The sequence below is a fragment of the Peromyscus leucopus genome, chromosome 2 (genome assembly GCF_004664715.2).
Source record: "Peromyscus leucopus breed LL Stock chromosome 2, UCI_PerLeu_2.1, whole genome shotgun sequence".
In the NCBI taxonomy this organism is placed as follows: Eukaryota; Metazoa; Chordata; class Mammalia; order Rodentia; family Cricetidae; genus Peromyscus; species Peromyscus leucopus.
Window position 1 is genome coordinate 153,651,501 of NC_051064.1, and position 17,045 is coordinate 153,668,545.

General features: G+C 46.1%; 1 protein-coding gene across 3 annotated transcripts in view; it reads left to right on the top strand.

Annotated features, from left to right (window-relative positions):
- The first annotated feature begins 3,936 nt into the window (after positions 1-3,936).
- The window catches only part of Gnb1 (G protein subunit beta 1), a 67,469-nt gene continuing 54,360 nt past the window's right edge, over positions 3,937-17,045 (top strand). For 2 of the 3 annotated variants that reach the window (XM_028891487.2, XM_028891490.2), the window contains exon 1: positions 3,978-4,020. The gene's annotated coding sequence lies outside the window, so the exon portion shown is untranslated. Of the gene's footprint in view, positions 4,021-17,045 lie in introns of all 3 variants that reach the window. The other variant, XM_028891489.2, reaches the window with a different exon arrangement.

Consider the following 17,045-nt stretch of genomic DNA (forward strand, 5'->3'; position numbering starts at 1 on the left):
GGCACTTTTTGACATCCCTTCCATTCCCATCTAATTTTGGTGCTCTGCAAACAGGATTTCTGGTTTGTGACCAGAAGGATCACAGGGTCAGAAGCATGGTGAGACTAATGGGCACAGAACCATCCCCTGTGAGACTGCAGGGGACTAACTGTCCTTCAAGCATGCTGGCCAGTCTACAAAGGCCACCCACTCTGCTCCCTCCATGTCCCCTCCCTGGGGGACAGATGTGCCACTGTAGGTCAGGACTGTGAGTTGCACAGGGCCATGTCCAGGATGTCACAGCAGAGATGGGCACTGATAAGTATGCTTAGGGGTTGAAGGAGGTATGAGGGTCTCCTCAAGAGCCATGGCCCCGTTCTTTCTCCAAACCCTGCCTTTGGAAACCCACAGCAACTAATTAGCTCTTTCTTCCTTGTCACCTACATTCTGAGTCCCTGGGCACCATCACGTGTCCCTCCTCTCTTTCCTTCCTCTTCTCGGTGCTCTGGGGTGTGGAGGCAGGGGAGGCTGCAGTCTCACTTACTGGAAGTGATGATGGAATAGCTGTGTGGTGGAAAAACTAGACAGTGCTCAGCAGGACAGGGACAGATGCCCTGAGGGCCTGAATCCAGGCCGTGACAAAGGGACTTTACTGGTCACTATCCTGCCCTTTTACCAGATCTGGAAATCTAGAAATGTCCCTTGCTGTTTCAAGCCTCTTCAAAGCCTGGCTGGAGCAAGGCACCAGGGCACTGCCTTGCTTTGGGTCCCGGTCACATGCCTAGATTGTTTGAATAATTCAGATTTAAGAAGACCTACTTTCCTGTTAGGCCATTTCCTGCTAAAGAGCAGATGGGGGAGGGGCATTTGAATTATACATCCATGCTCCCTAGGTTTTTAGAGAAGGCTGGGCACTGAGCCAGCTCCTGGGCAGCGCTTCTACCCGGGAGCCCTGCTTAGCTCTTCAGTCACTGCTGATGGAGCCCCGGGGCTGGTCACATCTGACTGGGTGTGGCTATGGACTTGCCAGCTGATTTCTGAGATGTTTCCTGAGAAGGGAGTGTGCCTGGAAAATCAGGAGAGGCCTGGGCTCTGGGCTGTAGGCAGGGATCCCTCAAATTTTTTACTAACTGTGGAGAGGGCTGAACAGCAGTGTGAGAACCAAAAAACACAAGGGTCCTGGGCTGAAACAGATGCACGAAAAAGGAGGCTTCAGACCCTCTGGGATACGAAAGAGAAGGCTAGCTTCTTATCATCTTCAGGGCAGGGCACTGGCTGTTAGCTGGAACAGGCTGGAGAATGACCAAGGTCCAGGGCCAGAGGTCCCTGCTGCTTGGGGAGTGCACATATCAGAGGAGGGTGAGGCTAGGTAGCAGCCTGAAGCTTCAGCTAGGGATCTGAGAATAAGGGACTAGCCCCTCCCCTCTTCCTTCCTTCCTTCCCCTCAACTTTGTCCCTCACACCCTGTGCATAAACACATAAATGATGACTTCAGCCAGTGTTGTGGGGCAAGTTCCAGGGAAGGCTCTGCCCCACCCTGAACAATCACAGATCACATGGAGGCACAGAGTCTAAATCTCAAAGCCTGAGGAGGCTGAAGCAGGAGGATCCCAAATTCTACTCTAGCCTGGAGTGCACAGCAAGATGTTGTCTCTAAACCAACAGTTCAGCCATATCAACCATGTTAGGCTCAGTGTCCTCATAAGGAACCTTGCTCATGGGCTGGCAATAACTGGGCGCAGGGAGGTGGCAGCGCCCCTGAAGGGCTCGGTCTGTCCCCTCCCTGCCCCCATCTTCACTTAGGAGACTTAGGAGCGGCTGAGAGGCTCACAGCAACATGGAGGATTCTGCAGAAATAACTGGCCTTGTATACTCTGGGCTACTTGCTTCTGTCCATTTCTCTTCTATACCACTTCTTCCTTCCTTCCTTCCTTCCTTCCTTCCTTCCTTCCTTCCTTCCTTCCTTCCTCTCTTCCTCTTCTCATTTCTACTTTAAGTCCTTCATCGACGCAGATCTTGAAGGGTGGGCATCAGGCTTGCTGGAGTTTGATGACTGCCTTAGAACCTGAGACCACCTGCCAACACCCAGAAACCCTGATTCTCTAATTTTCTACAGGTACTGGACTGTACTCCATGCCCCATCCCTTCTCTGAAGGAACCTGGGGCCCAGATGTCTCCTGGTTACCCAGCTGTTCACATTCCTCTAGCTCCTCCCTTTTTGAACCAGCAGTGACTAGCAGAGACCTTGTCCCTCCCTCTATCCTCTAAGGTATAGCTCTGGTTGCTGGGTCTCCATCCTTTCATGTGGAACTTAGAATGCCATTTAGATACTTTTTCCCAGACCATATTCCCTAGGACCCTCTGGGGGCGGGGTGGTCGCAGTGGGTGAGGAAGTCTTCACAGGAGTCACAGTGAAATAAGAGCTGGGCGAGAAGCTGGGAATAGGCCACTTTTGAGAAACGAAGCTGGCAATGGATGGGCTTTTAGGACTGGGCCAGTAGGGGCTTGGGAACATCTGTGCAAAAGTGACAGCAGCAAAGGCCTGGCCTTCACAAAGTTATGGAAGATGGAGTCACAAGGGACAGTGGACCCTGACTAGGAGCCAAGCACAAGATGACCCTGGACTCTACTGGGAGAGTTTGGAGTTGTCCTTGGTAAAAGAGCGACACACAAGACAGTAAGTCAGGTCTTGCTAAGATGGAGTAGAGGACATAGAGGCCCAGGGGTACGAGGCCATAGGATGGGATGATAGCAACCATGTTTACATTGGAGATAACTGGAACCAGGTTCCTTACTCTCAAAGCAGAAGGTCACTGACATGGAAGGAGGAAAATATGAATGAACCCTGCAGTATTTTAGTGTGCTCAAGAAGAACAGACACAAATGTCCACATGAATGTTTGTATGTACATATGTGTTTCATGTATGTATATATGTTTCCCCTCGGGCCGTCTGCTCAGCCAGCTAGAAGTAATGGCACTTTAGTAGCAATGAATACCCAGCACCTGAATCCTCCCTTCTAGTGACCATTAGCAGGAGCTAGGACTCTTGAAAGGCCTCAGTTCAGGGCTGACACAGAAAGAGCCTATGAGGAAACTGGCAGGTCTGAACAATGACAGGGACATTTCTACAGCCTGGCAGGAAGCATCCAGGGCAGGGAGGAAGATGTGAAGACCACCCACCCAACGGCTGCTTCAAAAAGGAACAGGGTAGAGAGGAGGAGGTAAGCCTGGCTGCAAGGTGCACAGGAGTCAACAAGAATGGAAACTATAAAGTGTGAAGAAGAAGGTGGTAGGCAGGCTGAGATGAGTCCACCAAAAGGTTGTGGCCCTTGTTTGAGAGGCTAGTGCAGGCCTGGAGGAAGTAAGAGAGGTACTGAGACTGTTTTGGAAAGGACAGAATGCGAGTGAAGAAGTCAGTGTGGCAAGAGTCATGTTAGCCCAAGGCGGCTGGAATTCTGGGGGTTACTCTTGACGACCTTCCTGTTCTACCTGGCTACTGTTGCTCCTGCTAGGCCCCGTTAGGCCGCTCACCTACGCCCTCCGGCCCTCCCGGGCTGGACACGCAGGCAGAACACAACGCCCTCCGGCTTGGGGAGAACACACCGCCCTCCGACTTGGGGCCGACGCCAGCAATGTAGGGCCCGATGCTACCGACACCGATCTGCAGGTCGCCCCTTCGAAGACCCTCAAGCGGTACCACGGCGCCTTTAAGGTGCTCGCGCACGCGCAGAGGCGAGGAGGGCGGGGCGGAAAGCGCGGGGCGCGCACGCTGCTTGTGCGCGGTGACGCGACGTGGGGTTTCCCGAGGCTGCAGGCAGGGGCCGCCGCGCCCATCCTGATGGCTGGAGGCGTCTGAGGGGCGGACGGCGACGGCGGCGGCGGCGGCGGTGGCGGGCGCGGGCGGCGAGGGCAGCGGGGCTGGGACTGGAACAGCCGCCGCGCGGACCCGACCAGCCTCGCCGGCTTCTGCCCGCAAGCCGCGAGCGCGACGACCGGGTCGACCAGGCGGCGGCGTGGGCGCCAGACTGGGCGAGGGCGAGGTGAGCGCGGCTCCGGTCTGTGATCGGCGCCGGCCCTGAGCTGGGCCGAGCTGGGCCGGGCCCTGCGGCTCTGCTTCCCGCCCGGGGGTCATCGGCCGCCCGAGTCACCCTGCTCTCCAGGGTGGGGCCGGCAGGGACCGCAATCCCTGGGTGGGCTGGGTGGGCGGCGGGGCCTGGGTCCCGGATTGATTGGGGCGGAGCCGCCTAGGTCGGGATGCGGACCGGGGCTGGGGTCTTGGGCGCAAGGCCGCATCCGTGATGTGGGACCGTGGCCGGTACCCTGGGCTTAAGGCTGCATCCGAGATACGGCGACTGGGGTCGGGGTCATGGGTTCAAGGCCGGAGCCGGGTCCTAGATTAAAGTCTGGATCCCGGATGCGGGACTGGGTGCGGGGTCTTGGGTTCAAGGCCGGACCGAGTGTCGGGATTCGGCTCCCAGAGCCTGGAATCGAGGCTGTGGGTGGAGTGGTCTAGGCCGTGGTGCGGCACTCCGGCGGTGGTCCTGAGTTTAAAAGAGGGAGCGGGATGCTGGGCTGGGGCCCGGGTCGTGGATTCGAACCTGGGCGGGACAGCCTAGGCCAGGATGAAGGGCGCGCCCGCAGGCGCTTCTTCTCGAGGCCGGGTCCCCGCGGGAACAAAAGCTGAGCTCTGCCCTCCCGACCGCGCCTTCCTGCGGGGTGTGGGACCCGGTAGGGCCGCGCGGGGAGCGGCCGCGGGGCGGGTCTCCCGGATACAGCGATCACCCCTGCCGGGTGCGGGCCTGCTGCCTACCGCGTTTCCCGGCTCCCCTGGTTCCCGGCGTTCCCGGCCCCAGGCGCCCTCGAATGAATGGGCGCCGCGTCCGGCCGCCGCGACAAGATGGCGATGCCCGCCTTTGTCAGCTAGGACCGCGCCGGCCGCCACCGGGGCTGAAAACAAAGGCCGGCCCTGGCAGCTGCGGCCGGGGCAGGAGAAAAAGCGCCGGGGTCCTAGGTTTGCCTGGACGCCACTGTGCGGGGAGGGGGCGTTCTGCCCAGAGCCCTCACCGGGTGGCCTAGCTTTTCCGTGTCTCCACAGCCTCGGTTTCTCCTGGGGAAACTGCAGCTTGGCTTTTGACCTTTTGATATATTTGAATATTTTTTTTTTTCCGGTTTTTTCAAACGTCACGTTTAGCATCCCCAAGTAGCATCCCTGTATGTGCCTAGTTCGTCTTTACAGCGGTTATGTCAGAATTTTTATTTTGAGAGGAGAATTGGTGGAATTTATAATAAAATATATTAACGGGGCTTGTGTGTAAATATTGAAATTACAGGTAACTCGTAGTGTTTGTTTGGTAGTAATAGTTTTTTTTTTTGTTATGTTTCAGTCTGATAGCAGCAATCAAGCATTTTTGTGTGGTTAAGTAGCCAGTGAGATTGACTATTAACTAAGAAAATCTTTCATGATTAGCAAATAAATAGCAATGTTAATCTTGTGAAAAGTTCCCCTTCACTATCAGTTTCTAAATAGTTTTGGGTTTTTTGTCTTGTTTTGTTTTTAATCGGTCTTTATTTGAAAATAAGGTTTTTAGTTCTCATGCTAAAATCTCTTCTGGATTCTTCTAGAAGGTACTTCATACTGCAAAAAGAAAATGAAGGAGCAGTTCCCTTTCTCCTGTCTTACACTGGGTGTTTGGCCACGGATGGAAGTGTTGAAGACAGGCTTTGAGGCACTAGACAACAGAACTAGGTTCTGGCTTGATTTGGCTTAAGGGTGACAGACTTCTGACAGACCTGTATAGGAATGTAGTGCAGCTGGGAAGGCTAGGATTGCTGTGAGGAGGCTAGACTGTAGGTCTAGGGTCCTGCCTGCATTTTGTTTCATTGCTACAGTGTGTAATCTTTCTTAGAAGATGAGAGGCTGGAAAGTCAAAAGTAGGTTATCTGAGACTGTGCTCATACCTGCTGCCTGGCTCCTGGGCGTACAGATGCCCAGAGTCAGGATGGTGTTTCATCTGCTGGATCCTTGCAAGGATCTTTTTATGCGGGAGATTGATTGAACATGCAGCTTTGACAAAGTCTTCCATGAACTTATTCACAGGACACAAACAGTTCTTCTATAGCACCTGAGCTGACATCAAAGCTATGTTTATTTCATCAGAATAGTGCAGAGTGTCCCCTAAGCACACTTTTTAAAAAGGCTTCTCTTTGTTTGATAGCCTCAGTTATGTCTACTTTAGGGGGATAGGGAACCAGGTGAATTTCCTTAGATTTAAGAAGGTTGCAGAACAAACCAGATGTGGTAGGATGTCCTCTAATCCCAGAACTCTGGATGCTGAGGCAAGAAAACCAATGCAATTTGGAGTAGCCTGGGCTATCTACTGATTGTCTTGTCTAAAGACTCCCTTTCCCTAAAGTCAGTGTAATAGTATTTTTATCTCTCTCTCTATCTCTTTTAAGAGTAGAAACTTCACATCTACTAGTAAGGCTGATTTCAGTTTATCCAGGTGGATTTATACTGATCATTGGAGAAACAGGCTGACTTAATCTCTCACAAGAAGCGGTGCACAGATATACTGAAGCTTTGTTAGTTTCACTTAGTTAAAAAAAATACTGGGCTTGGGGTTTAGGTACTCAGTGCCAAGCCTGAGGACCTAAGTTAGATGGTGGGGGGGTGGGAGGAGGGGAGAGTGCACTCCTGCAAGGCATCCTTCACTCATGCACATGCACTAAGGAAGTGTAATTTAAGAAAATCTCTTATTCATTGGTATTATTGGAAAAGTTAACAGCTCTAAAATGTAGCCTTGAGAAAGCCCTGGAGCTTTCAGGGCTCTTTCCACTCACCTACTATCAGTTGGCTATGTGGCCAGTGCCCACTATACTTTGTTTTACCAGTGTAGTATCTGCAGTTATTAGTTTGTTCATTGGATTGTTTTTCTCTGCCCAAGAGATTTGGCTCCTGTCAGTCACTAAATTGGATTAAATTCTTTATGTGGGCTTTGGTTTTAGCATTAGTGGATTGGTAATAGATATTCTCAGTTCTATTATCTGGGCTTGACCATATGGTATGCCTTTCCCCACCTCCCTTTAGTTTTTTAAAGACCGTTTGACTCTGTAACCCATGCTGTTCTGGTATCACTATAGTCCATGCTGACCTCTAACCCCTGGTGATCCTTCTTCCTCAGCCTCCTAAGTGCTAGTATTCATGAGTGAACCGTTATGCCCAGCTTTGTGCCATGTTATTTTTAAGCTGTTTATCGTAAGTCTCATAAGGCATGGGACAAAATTTTTAGACTACTAAGGGTTTTTTTAATTTTTAAAATTAAAATTATTTAATTTATTTTATGTGTATGAGTGTTTTGCCTGCATGTATGTGTGTAACCTATGAGTGCTTGGTTCCAGTAGAGACCAAAAGGCTGAGAAGTGTTACAGATGGTTGTGAGCCACAATGTGGGAAGTGGGAATAAAACCTAAGTCCTCTATAAGAGCAACAAGTGCCCTTGATGGCTGAGCCAGCTCTCCAGCTCTTTTTCTTAATTTTGATTTTATTTTGTTTTGAGACAGTCTTTCTACATAGCCATAGCTGTCCTGGATCTCACCCTGTAGACCAGGCTGGCCTCAAACTCACAGAGATTGCCTGGCTCTGCCTCCTAAGCACTGGGATCAAATTTGTGCGCCACCACCGCCTGTCTCTTCTTAATTTTTAACCTTGACTTAAATTCTGATTTTAGGAGTTGATGTGTACCTGTAATCTCAGCACTTCAGAAGTGGAGGCAGGATCAGGAGTTCAAGGCCATTAGCTACTCAATGAGTGAAGCCAGACTAGGCTACAGGAAACGGTTTGAATAATTCCAGGTTTGCATTTGGGTGTTTGTTTTGTTTTTAAAGACAGGGCTCACTATGTTGCTCAGGCCAGTCTTGAACTACTCAAGGGATCCTCATTCTTCAGCTTCCCCAAGTGCTGGTATTACATTCTCCCCAGAACTATGTTTGTTGTTAAGGATATTCATAGAAATTATGAAGTAGAAGTTGAGTTAAATGGTTGGTTTAGTGATCATTGAACAAGAGGAGAAAAGAACAGATTTAAATTAAGACAGTATTTACAAAACTAAAATGTTTAGTAGTGATAGGAAAATGGTTCTATGATACTGTATGGATGTATATGTGAAGAGAGGATGTAGCATGTTAACTGTTCTGGAATTAGAATTTTAAAGCATGAATTTTGTTGCATAACTAACTTCAGAAATGCAGACTGTAGACATTGGAGTTGGTCACTGGGTAAGAGGACTACGGATTGCTCTTTAACCTTGTGCAGTACTGACTTTAGGAGCCCTGCTGATCCCCTGACGCTATTGCTGGCTTCCAATGACAGAAAAACTTTCTCTTTTATTAGAACACAGTTGCCTTTTCTTTTTTTAAAGACTTAATCATAGTAACAATATTTAGTGATTTGTCTTCTTTGGTGGAGGGGGGATGGACTGTTTTTGAGACAGGATTTCTCTCTGTAGTCCTGGGACTCATTCTATAGACCTGGCTAGCCTCAAACTCAGAGATCCACCTGCCTCTGCCTCCTGAGTGCTGGGGTTAAAGGTGTGCACCACCATGCCTAGTTTAATTATTTGTCTTCTTAAATTATTTGTTTTTGAGACAGGGTTTCTCTATGTAGCTTTGCACCTTTGCTGGAACTTACTCTTGTAGCCCAGGTTGGCCTCGAAGTGATTTGTCTTCTTAAGTCAGAATTTTTTGTTGTTGTTTTGTTTTTTGGTTTCTCTCTCTCTCTCTCTCTCTCTCTCTCTTCTCTCTCTCTCTCTCTCTCTTTCTCTCTCTTTTCAGAGCTGAGGACCGAACCCAGGGCCTTTCTCTTCTTAGGCAAGAGCTCTACCACTGAGCTAAATCCCCAGCCCTGTTTTTTTGGGTTTTTTTTTTTGAGACATGGTTTCTCTGTGTAACAGACCAGACTGGCCTCTGCCTCTCAAGTGCTGGAATTAAAGTAGTATCCTGCCGCCACCACCTGGCCTTAAATCAGAATTTTGAGAGAGCCATTTCTAAAATATCTCCGATTTAAAAGACTTGAGATTACACAATATGGTTCTAAGCATTATTTAGTTGAGTCTGTTCTGCTATTGATAAAAAGGTTATTACAAGATAATATCTATTAGTCCCAAATTTTATAATGTATTTTATCAAGGGGGGAGAGATTGTATATATTACCTCATAAGACTGTTAGAGTGAGAACAGTCAGCATGGGTGAAACATGGTTATTAAACTGTAGATAGTTGTGTGTGATTGTCTTATAACTCAACAACCCTGTGGGGGTTGTAAAATACAGTCCCTACAAGAAATATAGGTGCTCATTTGCTCATCCACTTGTCTGTTAGTTGGTATTCTTTTTCCTTTATGTTGTTTATTTAATATTTCTTTTCTTTTCTTGTTTTTGGTTTTTCAAGACAGGGTTCCTCTGTCTTGGCACTTGCTTTGTAGACCAGGCTGGCCTTGAACTCACAGAGATTCATCTGCTTCTGTCTCCCAAGTGCTGGTATTAAAGGCGTGTACAGCATGCCTGGCATATTTTATATTTCAGATGCTAACTCAGCACTTTTTCCAAGTCCTGAGGACAATGTGTAGGAGTCTGACCAGCAGGAACAATGGAGGTCAGCGGTTCTCAGGGATACCTAAACAGTTCTAGAGCTTAGTGAAGTCTCTGAAATAAGCTTGAGGTATGGGGCAGAAGAGAAGAGATGGTGTGTTTTTTATGCAACAATCAGCAGCTGCACACCATTACCCACTTTGTCTTCAGCACTGGAGCAGTGTCTGGCACATAATAAACACTCAATAATTACTTATCGGGGCTGGAGAGAGATGGCTTAGTGTTTAAGAGCACTGACTGCTCTTCCAAAGGACCCGGGTTCAATTCCCAGCACCCACATGGCAGTTCACAACTGTCTGTAACTCCAGTTCTAAGAGACAAGGGGACCCTCACACAGACATACAGACAAAACGCCAATGCACATAAAATAAAAAATAAAAAAAAATAATTATTTATCTGTGGCCAGAAATTTCCCCAGGGAGAAGTAGATAAAGAAAGTACAGTCTTGGGGTGGTGGGGGTGTGAACTTTCATGTAGAGGGCTCCAACAGGCCTTTGAAGGATTTGAGTAGGTTGACTAGATGGGGACCACGCTTAAGCCTGGAGCATTCTCAGAACAGGGAGGGAGGAGGCTGGCTGGGGTTTCAGCTTGGACAGATGGAGAAGATGAGTAAAGCTGGTGATCAAGAAGGAGCCCTGGGATTTTGTGGGGGTGGGGTACTAGGTCTAGGTCTGTCCTGGGGGGCCAGATAATAATTTTGGTTTGTGCATCCTGGGATGATGGCTACTCCATCTTCACTTTCTGCTTCACAGGCACATAACAGTTCTTGAACAATCTCTTGCTCTGTGAAGACCCTCCCAAGTGTTTACAGAGTTCATTCTCTCCTAAGGAGCCTCCTTTCACAGGGCATTCCTGAACCTCAGGTTTCATAGCTTGATGTTGAGCTTCCCACTAGTTCTAAACTTCAGGAAGAAAGATACTCAACTTCACTGAAATGTCACTAGCCCCTGAAAAGGTACACAATAGATATTTGTTGAATCGGTGACTTATTTTTATATGACTGAGGCTGTAGAAGAGATGGAGGCCTTTGGGGGTTATTAGCATTTTGATTGTGATTAGATCCTTGGGATCAGTGCTAACTCTGACCTTCGAATCTTAAAAGTATAATCCATAAACTCTTAGCAGTTCTCGAAACCCTTTTTAGGAATTCTTAGGTTAAAGCTACTTGTAATCATATAAATATTTTATTTGACTTACTGCTGTGTTGGATTTGTACTGTAAAACTGCTAACTACTTAACACAGATCACGGCTGTGGTACAAATTAGTCATTTTCACAGCATTCAGGTTAATTACTGGGCATAGTAGCACAGGTCTTTAACTTCAGACTCAGGAGGCAGAGGCAGGCAGATCTCTCAGTTTGCAGCAAGCCTGTATTTGTAGTGAGATCCAGGCCAACCAAGGCTTTAAAAAAATCACTAATCCTTCACATTTATTTCTTGTTTTTTGAAACAAAATATCTTGCTATCAGGCTGGCCTCTTATTGGCTAGGCATGGTGGCACATGGTGGTTTGATTCTCAGCACCCACATGGAAGCTCATAATCATCTGTAACTCCAGTTCTGGGCATCTTCATCTGGTCTCTGAGGGCATGCATATGGTACATAGATATACATGAAGACAAAACATCCATATACATGAAATAAAATATGTATTTTTTTAAATAGAAGTTTTCGAACAAAAATAGGGATTTTTGTTCCTGCTAGCATGACAGACAGTATCCATTATTTAAAGGGGTGGTTTTGTGTGTGTGTGTGTGTGTGTGTGTGTGTGTGTGTGTGTGTGTGTGTGTTACTGGAATGAAACGCCAGGTCTCATGTATGCTAGCAAGTGTTCTACCACAAAGGTACATATTTTTAGCCCTGAGGTAGTGTACCTTGCTTATGAGATTAGAGGATAGTGCTAGTGAAATGGTTTTTGTTAATTATGAAACTTGTCTACATTTGAAATATCTCCTTATATCAGTGAACTTTCACTTCCCAAATGACCTGTACATGATGCTATGAAATCACAGATGGATAAAAAATCCATTCAGAGCATAAAATGGAGTAAAATGATTTGATGAAACTTCTTGAAAAATTGTCAGTTTCAGATTCCACATTAGAACTACTCTTTAAGAAACTGACCACTTGGGGACATAGTGTGCCTCAAATAAGAGATGCCCTGCCTCAAAAACAAGGTTGGAGCTCATGAAATGCCTTAGCAGGTGAAGACACTATGCAAGCTTGATAATAGAGTTCTGTCCTCAGGACCTGTGTAGAGGCAAATGGAGAGAAACGACTTGATGAAGTTATCCTCTAGCCTCCACGGGCATGCTATGGCACATAAGTCCCCCTCCTCCATAAAAATTGTTTAAAAACAGAACACCCACAAAGTGGAAGGAGAGAACAAGCCAATAAAGTCATCCTCTGATATATGTGTGCATACACATGTACACACTAATAATTAGAAAAGAAGAAGGAATTGACCATTTGAGCTGGTAGTATACTCTGGCAGTGTTTGCCTCTCTGTGGGAGCCCTGGGCTCCATCCCACCACTACAGTCAATGAACCAAAGGTCTACCTGTCCATTGAGTTTTGGTTTAGTCTTAAAGAATATTCATCTATTTAACAAAATAGTAAAAAGCCTTTTCCAACAACCAGTGAGAGGCTGGTTTTCTTTTCTTTTTTTCTTTACTTTTTTGAGACAGTTTCTCTGTGTAGCCCTTGTAGTTCTGGAACTGGCTCTGTAGAAGATCTGCCTGTGTCTGCCTCCCAAGTCTGAGATTAAAGGCATGGGCCACTATGCCTGGCTTTTTAAAATTGGTGGGTATCTAAATACCACATACCATTGGAAGCCAGAGGAAGGGTATTGGGTCTCCTAGAGCTGGAGTTTTTTTCCTTCATAAAAAAATATTATTTTGGGGGGTTGGGGATTTAGCTCAGTGGTAGAGTACTTGCCCTGGGTTCGGTCCTTAGCTCTGAAAAAAAAAAAGACAAAAAAAAAAAAAAAATGTTATTTTTGATAACATGTTTTCCAAGTGATTTAATACACATATGTTTGGGAGGAATGGGCTTTGCAGTGTGTATGGAGAACATTTGGGGATGCTCCATGTGTGGAGGCCAGAAGTTGACTTGGGGTATCACTAATGCTCTCCTTAGTTGTATATGTTTTTAATAGAACTTAATACTTATACTTATTTATTTTAATTATGTGTGTTTGTGCACATATGGATGTGGGTACCCTCAGAAGTTAGAAGAGGGTGTCAGATGCCCTGGAGCTGTAGTTACAGGCAGTTGTGAGCTAACCACTGTGAACTGAACCAGGGTCCTCTGGAATAGCAATATGTGCTCCTAACCACCAAGCCATCTCTCCAGACTGTCCTCAATTTTCAGACAAGTTTTTGACTGCAAGTTGAACCCAGAAGACCTGTGGGATCTGTGCCCTCATCCCCCAAGCCCTACTTTACACAGAGGTTATTGGCACATACTGACAAGTCCTGCTTTTTTTTCTTCTCTTCTTCTTTCTCCTTCTTTCTTCCTTCTTGAGACAGAGTTTCTCTGTGTAGCCTTGGGTGTCTTGAAACTCACTCTGTAGACTAGGCTGGCATTGAAGAACTCAGATCCATTGGGCTGCTTCTGCCCTGCAAGTTCGGATTAAAGGCATGCTCCACCACTGCCCGGCAAGTCTCGCTTTTTTTTTTTTTTTAAGATTTATTTTTACTTATGTGTATGTAGGGGGAGGGCAGTCAGAAGAGAGTTACAGGTGTTTGTGAGCCACCATGTGGGTGCTGGGAATTGAACCTCGGGACCTCTGGAAGGGCAGTCAGTGCTCTTCTTAACCACAGAGCCACTGTCCGACTCGCAAGTCTTGCTTTTTATGTGGATTCTGGAGATTCAAACTTGTGATTACTTAGCACTCAATTTACCCAATGAACCATCTTCTGATTTAACATTTAAAAACTTTGCAGTCTTGAACTACAACGATGGCATAGTGAATAAAGCTACTTACTTTTGAGTCTGAGTTTAATCCTTGGGACCTACATGGTAGAATAAGAGAACTAACTCATGCAAGTTACCCTGACTTCCAGGACCTCCTTACTCCCCCCAAATTTAAATTAATAGAAAATTTTAAAATCTTAATTTTTAATTTCTGAATATAGTAAATACCAGTTAATCTACCAAAGCCTCTGGGATCCTGAATGATTGATTGAAAGTGGAAAAGGAGAGAGTGGAGGTCCTTTGCTTGCAGTCAGGCATCGACTTTTCTCTAGCCTCATGTACATGCAGTAATGTATTTTATGGGGGGGCGGAAGGGGAGGACCTAGAGTTTCTTTGAGGTCTGTCCTGAGGGTAGGTGTGGGGAAATAGAAGGACAGCACCAGATGACGAGTAGAGGAATAGTAGCTCATAGAACCCAGAGGCGAAAAGAGCCACTGTCGATGGAACTCTTCTTTCTGAGAGTGCAAGGAATAATCAGAAGTGACACTTGAGGTGAAGAGTGGGGAACAGATGGAGCTTGTGGCAGTAAAGGAGACTTCTGAGGGCCTGCAAGTGATAGTGAGAAGATTAGATGTTTGCTGTGCTTGGATGGGAGTACTTAAGGTGGCTGGCTACATAGGGAAAAGATAGAAGATACTTTCCCTCCTTCCTTTTTTTTTTTTGAGACAGGGCCCCACTATGTAGCCCTAGCTGGCCTTGGACTTAAAAAGGTCTGCCAACCTGTTTCCCCAATATTGGGATTAAAAGATTATGCTACCACTTCCAAACAGTTGTGTTTTCTGTTCCTTGTAGTTCACTTGTCCATCTGTTGAACATCTTTGTTCTCCCCATTCTCATAGGCATGGTGAGGATTAAATGAGATGAACCAGGCCTGGTGGCTCTTGCCTTTAATCCTCACACTGGGGAGGCAGAGGTAGGGGGGATCTCTGAGTTCAAGGCCAGCCTGGTCTACATAGCAAGTTCCAGGATGGCCCAGGCTGCATAAGAGACTATCTCTCAAAATAAAAATAAATAAATAAACGTGGTGGAATAAATGAAATGTCAGCTTCAGTGGACACTATGGGAGTGTCTTATTTCTTTGCCCCTTCTTTCATGCTTTCATGAGCTGCTTCCCTAGGCCCTGCTGGGCTTTGGGTTCTGTTGTAACAAACAACCACAAACTTACTCTCAAAGCTTTGGAGGATAGAAGTCTGAAATCAAGATGCAGGCAGGGGTATGGGCCTCCGTCCTGTTAGGCATATACTGCTTTGCCATTGAGAAGCTCCCTTTGCTCTCCTGGTTGTCAGCTATGTAATGTAATAACTTGTGGATGCATTGTTTCAGTTTTCTGCCCCCTTTTCATAGGGCTGTCAAAACTCTATGCAACTGCTTTCCTTAGAAGTACATAGCCATTTGGTTAAGGCCTACTCTCAGTGTGTAGTTTCATATTAGTTTGCCTGATTACACCTGGAAAAGACCTCTTTCCAAATAAGGTAATAGTTCCAGGTAGACATGAGTTTTGGCAGATGCTGCTCAACTCTAGCTATTGCTTCATCCTTTGAGTTACTTCTCCTTGTGTTTCTAGCTTACGTTCTCTTGTGTACTTGCTTTCTTTCAAAGTCAGTAGTACTGGGGATGGAACTCATGATCTGTCCTATGTTGGACAGTGCTCTGCCACCAAGCTATATCTCCAGTCCTCTTTCCCTCTTTCTGTTTTATATCCTGCTCAATAATAGAACTTTTAGCTGGATGTGGTGGCACATGCCTTTAATACCAGCATTCAGGAAGCAGAGGCAGGCCTGGCCTACATAGTGAATTTGAAACATTGTCTTAAAAAAAAAAATCAATAATAGAGGAAATGAGCTTTTGATCATTTGAAATATATCTAGTATGACTGAAAAACTAGATGGTTTGTTTGTTTTGTTTTTGGAGACAGGTCTTTCTGTAGCCCTGGCTATCTTGGAATTTACTATGTAGATCAGCCTGGCCCCAAACTCACAGAGATTCTCCTGTCTCTGCCTCCAGAGTGCTGTGCCACCAAGCTCAGGTAGGCTCCTTAATGTTATTTAATTTTTATAAAATGAGGACTTTTTGTTTTGTTTCTTTTGTTTTTGCCTTATGTGGTCAGTAATTGCCATTTTGGGCAGTAAAATAAGTATGAACTTGGGAGATTAAGTTGTGTTCACAAATTAGATTTAACAGCCTTTGCATACTTAAAGTTAGGAACTGTTGTTGACATTGTTTAAATACCTTGGAACATTTGTCAAATTTAGTAAATTTCTATTTTAAATTGAAGTAGTTTGTAAGCTGGACATAGTAGCTTACACCTATAATCCTAATACTTGAGAGACTAAGGTAGAAGGGAGGTCACTGGAAGGTTTGGACTACAATGTGAGACTGGAGGTGGGGGAGAGAGAGAAAAGGAGTTGGGTCCTTGAAAGATGACTGTGGTTAAAAGCACTGACTGCTCTTGCAGAGGACCTGGGTTTGATTCCCAGAACCTACAAGGCGGCTCACAACCATCAGTAAGTAACTTGAAGCACGATCCTAATTAGTCTTCTCGATTAAAACCCAGAGTCAGATATTAGGGTGAAAGCTGAAAGATCAGAGAAGCAAAGCAGCAGCTACTAGAGACTTTACCTCTACAAATCCTCACACCGAATGGGGGCCCCAGATCCTATCTCCACCTCCCCAGTTGTGCTGGGATTAAAGGCGTGAGCCACCACAGCCTGACCCTATGGTTAACTAGTGGCTAGCTCTGCCCTCTAATCTCCAGGCAAGCTTTGTCAGAACACAAACAAAATGTCATACAACAGTAACTCCAGTCCCAGGAGACCCAGTGCCCTCTTCTGGCCTCCAAAGGCACTAGACATACATGTAGTACACATGGCAAAACTCCCATATACATAAAGTAATAATAAAGACCAGTTTGTATTCAGAATTAGGGTTTTGCTGGTCCAATTCACTTTGAGATATTTTAACTTAAACAAGTACATGGTTCCTAAACTCTGCCCTTAAAAGCATCTTGATTTTGCTAGTTTTAGCAGACTACATCTCATGTAGCCTTTGGTATTCCCTATTATCTAGAGTTGAGGTTCTGCTAGGGGGCAGCTGTCAAACCCAGGGTTTGTGGGAAACAAGCACTGTGCCATTGAACTACACCCCTAGCTCAAGAGGAAGGGACCTAGATTCTGTCCTCTATGCTGAAAAACAAAAAAATATGAAAAGTTTAAAAAAGTGTGTGTGTGTGTGTGTGTGTGTGTGTGTGTGTGTGTGTAGGTGTGTAGGTGTGTAGAAGTGTGGGAGGTCAGAGGACAGCTTGCAGGAGTCAGTTCTTTACTTCTATCATGTAGGTATCAGGGATTGAATTCAAGTTGTTGGTATTGGCAGCTAGCAACCTTTACTAAGCCATCTTATTGGTCCTATTTTAAAATTTTTTGAACCTTGGGACATATGACAGCAGCAT